The sequence below is a fragment of the Falco rusticolus genome, chromosome 5, assembly GCF_015220075.1.
Source record: "Falco rusticolus isolate bFalRus1 chromosome 5, bFalRus1.pri, whole genome shotgun sequence".
Lineage (NCBI taxonomy): Eukaryota > Metazoa > Chordata > Aves > Falconiformes > Falconidae > Falco > Falco rusticolus.
The window spans coordinates 10677198-10685117 of record NC_051191.1 but is presented as its reverse complement, the minus strand read 5'-3'; the positions used below and the strand labels follow the sequence as shown (position 1 = coordinate 10685117).

The following is a 7920-nucleotide window of genomic DNA, read 5'->3' as shown; positions in this document are numbered from 1 at the left end:
GTACTATGCCAAGGCGCAGTGAGACATGGTCTTACGGTGTATTTGGATGGTAAGGGGAAGATCGGGTTATCATTCCTCTCAGGATAGAACTTAGATTCCTACTTGATTTTTTCAGCTTGTTGCTTGGGCATATGAAAATAAGGTTTTTTTCCCTGTAACAGAAAGGTTGTTGGTTGTTTTTATTACGCATATAGTCCTGTGCATTTTATGCTGTTACATTTGAAAACACTTTTACTATGGCCACCTTTCCCCCCCACCCCCCACCCCCACCCCCCCGCACATGGCATTCCATCTGTTGGCAATGTTTTCTCAATATCATTATTAGTTAATTTTGTACTTCTACTTATTTTTCCAAGGTCACAAAGGGAAATATCAACTGACATTGTTCTCATGACCAACAGCAGAAACTTCCACTGCCAACCTCAGTACACGATCACTTTCCCATTCCTCCGTTACTGTTTACATTCGGCTGCTAAACTAATAATTTTCAAGTGATATTTCCGATGACTTGTGTGTGAGCATACAAATTTCAGTGTAATTGCTATGTAATAGACTTGCTATACACTAAGTATAGTATGTAAACTTACAATCAACTTCCTTTATTTCCTTTATTTTGAAAATTATCTAGTTTAACATTAAAAATTATGAACTTAATCTGGCACTGTTTCCTTTTAGAAAACCCAGTTTGAATTTATACTTTGGAGTTTTGCATATAGGCCAAATCAATAGTTAATTTTACTATCTGTGCAAAGGAAAGATGGCATTACAGTTGTCTAGACAGCAACTCAGTTCTAGCTAGAGAACTGGAACAGAAAATACAAGCATAGAAAACAAACGGGGGAAAGAAACTAAGGCCTTTATGTTTTCAGCAATTCTAGACTTGATAAATAACCTTTCTTACAGAGTAGACAATTGTAATCTTCTAAGCATCCTGTGCTTCACATGACAATCTAAGGGAAGAAATGAAGAAAAACTAACATGAAAAAATGTTTTTTTCCTAAAAATATATGTAAAAGAAAATACAACCACATAAGCTTATGAATTCCTAAATTTATTCATATTTTAATGCTAGCTCAAAATAATACTTTGAAATAGAATTGGGTGAAAAAATGTATGGAGAAAAGAATAGCTTTTCAATTCCATTCATGTAAGAAAACACTCATGAATTATATTTATGATTTTTTCAAGTGGAAATGGTTGCCTGCATGAATTGAAATAGTGCTATTGAAGTCAACAGATAATCTTTCTACATAGTGAACCAATAAATAGGCAAATGACGGTCAAAGAAAGACTATAAGATATTTTTTTTTTTTTTATTGGCACAAATCTCTGTTAGCATTTCTCCATTGTTCTAATTTCTAATTTTTTAATACCCATTTCCTTGTTTGTATGATTTCTTTGCCTTTTTCATCTTCACCAAATAATATTTGCTCATGATTCAGTTTCATGAATTAACCTTGAATTGACAGTCATTTTCAGTGGACTGAAAATGTATTTGCAGATTCACTGAATTCCATTAGATTCACTCAACAGTTTAAGTGTTTTTGACAAACTAAATAAGGCACCCTAAGTGTGTGGATTTTTATCCTTTATGTTGTAACTGCTTTTCCATGTCATTTCACAAAATATCTCTGAAGTTAACATATATATTTAACAATTTTAAAAGTTATGAAATAATAAAATCCTTATGTGTATAAAGGCAGCTTCGGACATGTGCCAATGAGCATGTTCTTAGAGCTTCAAACTAAACCCTCAATCATATGTATATCAACTGACAAATTAAGTGGTATTAGGGACGCTTAGAATCACAAGTTGAGGAACCGCGACATGAATAGGACATGCTCTGGGACCTGCCTCTCCATCTTCAGGTGAGATTCAAGAGGGAATACCTAATTAAGATGCAGACTATGACACCTTGAAATTCTTCCCTGTCTCTCTGTAAGATACATTCAAGAGCATATTTGTTTATTTATATGTATATACATACACTTTGGGGGGCTTGAGTCATAAGAGTGTGTGCAAAAGTTGATCGTTGTGGTGGGCTGGTGCACCCACAGAAGTCACTCAGAAAAAGACTGTGTAGTACCAACCTCTCAGTGTGCAGGTCTGAAACAGATTGTCCTCCCTCCACACTCTTGTGTCAGTGCTCCTGACAGTCACACAACCCTGATTTCATACTCCTACTTCTCATTCAACCCTCATGAATGCCAAAGAAGTTGCTCAACAGCTGTTACTTCTTCCCTTCTCCCTTCTTCATCATGCTCACATGCAGACTCTGAAAAAATGAAGTATTTGCGCAAAATGTAAGGGAATACTTATATTTATGATTTTCATCCATCTATGTGCAGCAGGCTTCATAACTGAACCCAAAGAAGAAAAAAAAAAAAAAAAAAAAAAAAGAGTACTTCTAGGAATGTAAGCTGCATTTAAATGCAAGTTTATTTGGATTCTGAACAACAAACTTTCTTCCCCCAGAGATTCAAACTGAAAGATCTTTTAACACTGCAGAAGATGCAGGAAGCCATCCCAAACTGTGAAGGCTAACTTCCCATTTCTTCCCAGTGGTAACTCATATTTTGAGCCTCAACATACATGTAAAAAGCATGCTTAGACATACAGGCTATCACAGATGTCTAGATCCTGTATAAAGTGTTTCTGGGAAAGCTTTATCCTGGAAAAACTAATCTAACTTTGAAGTTAGTCCCACTTGGAAAAGGATCTTGACTAGATGACTTTCAGAGGTCCCATCTTCAGTTATTATATGACACTATGAATCATATACTGCCTTTGAGTTCACTAGGTATTGGGTTGGACGGATGTCCAACCAAAGATGACATTTAGTTGAATTTCTGAGTGTTAGGTCCACTCAGAAATATCATTCCGGGAAAAGTAATTTCTGAAAAAAATCATTATGGGTTTGGTTCTAATTTTTAATTCAAGCGCAGGAAAAAAACCTAGAAGAATAATTGGTTGTGAAAAACAGATTTTTTTAAAAAACATTTTTTTTCACAAAAAATGCTTTGATATATACCACTTACCAGAATCTTTAAAATATACATACATTCTAATATTTCCTTTTCCGTTTTTCATTATAAAGCCAGACAATAACATCAAAGATGTTTTTCTTTAAAATAAATTTTAGTTTAAAAGTCAGGTTTACTTAAATTTATTTTGCAATTACCTAATTACTTTTCAATATATATCACTATCTTTTATTTTGGTATGGGTAAAATAGTTAACTAGATAGTGTAATTGTTTTCAGAAGTTACAATATTGGATATTAATCAGTTCTGTCATTTCACAGGACAGCAATTTTCCTCCAGGTACAACATTATATACCAGCATAAGATGGTTATCTTCTGAAGTTGATGAAAAGGCAAAGAATATTAATGATCCAGATATAAATAAGATAATATTACTACATACCATCAGGGCTATCTAGGCTGCTGTTCTCATATGTGCTGGTGTCAGAACAAGTTAGCTTCCCTCCCGGATTTAATATATTTTGTTCAGAGAAAAAAAAAATGTATAAAAAAATATCACAATTTCCTGTCTTATTTTATATTATAGTACATTGCATTATATTATATTATATGTTATTAGACTAATTACAAAAAAGTAATACCTTACACCAACTTTCTAGGGGACAGGTCCTCATTATGGGGTCAGGGAAACCAATTCAAGTAGAACAACTGACAGTGGCAAGCTGCTGGCTGAGATCTTCTAATTTTGTTAAGAAAAAAACTGTTTCTGAACTATTTTTAAGGTGCAACCGTTGGATCCTTCCTAGTTATTTTGTCTAAGTTTACAGTGACAGGAAAGCATGCCTCAAAAGCTGAAGCAGACTATTATTCCTTGTGACTTCCTTCACGAAACAGTTTCAGACAGCATCACTTGTTATAATAAAACGCTAGGAAGGAATAAAGGTAAAGAGTGAAGCTTTCATGACAGCAGTTGGTAGGTTTGTTGAATGTGGCAGATATGTGGACTTCAAAAGAGAACTAATAAGAAAGAATAGTTGCACATATAAAAGGAGCCCGCTTCTGGGAAGAGACACTGTCACTCAGATTCAAGCACAGGCAATGTTACTTACCGTTCCCGAAGCAGAAGTCCTCTATCAGGTGGCCTCGATACATGGAAGATGAGCCAAACAGAACTGAAATAGCAACAGGAGCATTCTCATAATACAAAAATAGTGCACAAGTAGGGACGGGGAGAACAAAATCTTTTCACAAGAGAGAAAAGTGGAGCTGTAGAAGGAGGACAACAACAAGCAACAGCTGGAAACTAGGAACAGCAGAGAGGACTGATGGAAGCATCATAAAATAGATACTGTACTTTCCTAACAACATAGAGGCTGCCCAGAGAATGTGGAGATAACATTTCTGTCATCAGTATAAATCACATGATGATTTCACATTCCAAGGGACAAAATATGCAAGAAAAAACTGTTCAGTGTTGAACGGAACAGACTATGTTTTACATTTAAAAGTAGCATGGGCAACTGCTGCAGTATTACCAGGAAAAAAGAAACAAACAGAAACAGGGAAAGGGAAGGGAAGGGAAGGGAAGGGAAGGGAAGGGAAGGGAAGGGAAGGGAAGGGAAGGGAAGGGAAGGGAAGGGAAGGGAAGGGAAGGGAAGGGAAGGGAAGGGAAGGGAAGAGAAAAGGGAAAAACAAAAGCAAAACTGACACCAATTCAGGACAATATTTACTCAAAGCAAGACAGCTGTAAAGATCAGGTAAAATACTGTATGGGCTCAGGGAAACGATGTTGGACATTTGTGCTTAATTCCAAATGTAAGCAGATATTTTTTCCAAATAATTTCATTAAGAAACAAGGATATACCTTTGAGACACATTGAAGAAGCCTGGTTCACCTCTGTGATAAAAGATGACTTGGCAGAGGCTGTTTAAACAATTCACATGAGGAGAAGGGCTGCTTAGGCTAAGTACAAAACAGGCAATCAGCAGCTCCAGGTGCACTCTGATATCTGCATCTGGGAAATTAAAAAAATCAAGAGGCTGATAATATGGTATTGAATTAGATATCACTTCCTGGAGCAGGAGCAGATTTAGCAAGAGTGCTAGAAAAGTCTTCACCCTCTCCTGTCCAAGTCACATCTCATGGAATGAGGGCTGACATGCAGCTGCACAGATCCTCCATCCACATGCAGGTTGCATTGTGCCATCAAAACACAATAATGCTTTATGGCAATGGCAAAATGCCTCCTTTCTTATATTTACAAAACAATACTTACACACGGGCAAAAACATATGCTCTCTACAGCTAATTAAACAGGAATTCTTGTGTTAGAAATCAAAGTATTCTCAATACAAGAAGTCCCAGCAGACCTTGGAAAATTCCCTTTTCTAATAGTCTTAACAAAGTTTGGAAGACACTGTTCCAATGAAGAAATCTTGTCAGAGGTTAAATAGGACTCATCATTTCATTATTGATATTTTTTTTCTAACACAGTGTGAGATGCAGAGTCTGTAATGGATTATTGGATGCAACTTCTTAATTTTGCCAACAAACTACACTTACCATATGAGTAGGCAAGGAGCAGGTTACCTAGGAAGTGTGTATATAATCAAAGATATAGCAAGAGTCAACCAAAGCTACAAAAATATCCGTCTCATATAAGTGTTAATGCAATTGTGCTATCCAAACCCCCATTAAAATAGCCATTTATTTGGGAAGTGTTACATAATGCATACATAATAAAAACATGAATTAATCTCCTAATGATTGTAACATAGGGGTGCTCAGGAATTCACAAGAAAATAAATGGGAGAATGGCTATCCCTGCTTGTTTTGACAGTGTTAAATGCACTCTCCATCTATATTAGCAACAGAAATATCTCTGAATGCTCTTAGAGAAATGTTCACTCACAGCAGCTAACAGTAAGCTAATAACCTCTTCCCCATTCATTCATGGCGTTTCACAAGTGATCACTATACTGTTATTGCATTAATAAGGACTGAAGAGAGCAGCCACTCAGGATTCACATCCTAGCAACGACAAAATGCTAAAACCACATCTAAGCCAGCCATTTCTCGGAGTTCCTTTGCGGCACTGCATTCTCCTCCATTTATCCAATAACTGAGTAATCCAATAGCTCCTTTTCACCTCAGAAGCATTCAATTCCCTCGTTGGTCAGAAAAATCTGAAAGGATATCTCTATCCACTCAATATAAACCAGTATGGATATATGTTTTCCTTGCCCTGTGGAAAATGTATCTCCTTGAATTAATTCCTAAAACATAGTCAGATAAGAGACTGACTCTAAGTTTTAGAGCTTAGACAGGTGAAAGTATTCCTGTCTCAGATAAAAGTTCTGTTGTACAAGTGAAATAGATTTAAGAAATCTGAGAGGCAGATCCAAAGAGACTCTTATGGTTAAATCACTGTCTTGGAAAAGATACATTCAAATATTCTTAAAGTGAGGGGAAGGGTGAAAAAGAACTGGACTCATATCATCTGCATGCACAGTGAATGCTCTACCCAGCCTTTTTTGGCTACGCTGTATGCAGAACATACTCTGCTCAGTGTGCAGTAAATAATTGCTGGGTCAGATTGTGCAGAAAAGCTAAACGAGGTTCCTAGATTATGACTCCTGGTGAGTACCAGTATAACAGAAACATCGATCTACTCCCCACTCTCAAGAACTGATTGGGTTTGGAAATTTTAATGCAGAAATAGAAGACTTTCAGCACCTCGGGAAACATTATGACAACTATAACTTATAGGGTGGCTATGTGCTCAGGATCTGAATTTGAGACTAGTCTGGCAGAGAAATTAGAAAAGCCCCAATTATTTGTAGCTGTAGCTCTTGACATACAACTGGATTTTTCTACATACACGCATAAATAAATAAATGACCACAAGCCCTCAGGTGTCACCATTTCACTCATAGCTAGTAGGTGACCTTCTGCTAGAGATGTAAATGCCCAAATGCAACTGCTGCATTTTTTTTTTTCAAAAAATGAACACACCCCAGTCAAAGACACTGTATGAAGAGCTTCAATAAAATAGTTGCTAATAGAAGTTGAAACAACAGTGGGAGTTAAGCTCCATACTGACTTAATGAAAGCAACAATTTCAGTATTAGTGAGCTAATAATGAAAGTACCAGCAACTGAGATGTATTCAGCTAAGGGAAAACCACCACAACAACAAAATAAACCAAGCAAACATACAAGATCAAAAATGCACTCATCTTTGCCGTAAAAGTTTTGCATCAAAGAGAGTAAATTTCTGACAGACCTGCTGCCACATGGGTTGGATTGCAGTTACCTAATACACTTGACCACATGCCTGTAGAAGGACAGCACATTTTATTACAGCACCATGTCCTAAAAGCAATTCTTTCAGAAAAATAGAATCTACCAACTTGTTTAGTAGTCTGCCCTGAGCAGGTAAATTCAGGCTTTTGTACAGAACTGTGAAATATTTAACATGAAGAACAAACACTATACAGCATAACATGATGATGTTTGTTTGCTTTCTGGAATGAAATACATACATTTATTGTGGCTGATCGTTTATCCTGATACGTAGTTTGCAGTGTATACAGAAAATGCAGATATTCAGGCCATATAGGAATGCAAACTGGTATTTGTGAGGCATACTATTTTTCCTGATTGATTTCTCACACTGGTTTTCAGTGTACAGATCAAGGCTCACGATTTTTGCACCCGACTTTAACTATTGTGTTGACTGAAGGGCTGCATTATTAGCATAATGGTGAGGATACGTAGTGAAGCAACAAAGACCTTAAGAAGACTTACAAACTCCATTTGTGTAGTGCCTGTAGGTTCTTCTTGATTTTCCATAAAATCTTTTATAAGAAGACAATACAGAACTTACTAATCAGCATCATTAATTTAATATAACTTTAACTAGCTCAACCCTCAA

At 36.4% G+C, this 7920-nt stretch overlaps 1 long non-coding RNA gene across 2 annotated transcripts; it reads right to left on the bottom strand.

Moving 5' to 3' along the window:
• Window positions 1-288: 288 nt before the first annotated feature.
• On the bottom strand, window positions 289-5037 carry LOC119148856. Of its 2 annotated transcripts, XR_005104517.1 has the most exons (4): window positions 4849-5037; window positions 4094-4156; window positions 2091-2275; window positions 289-950 (listed from the first exon to the last, which is right to left on the bottom strand). It is a non-coding gene; the product is annotated as an uncharacterized LOC119148856 (long non-coding RNA). The 2 variants fall into 2 exon arrangements; XR_005104516.1 differs by lacking the exon at window positions 289-950 and having other exon boundaries at window positions 963-2275.
• Between the last annotated feature and the right edge of the window lie 2883 nt (window positions 5038-7920).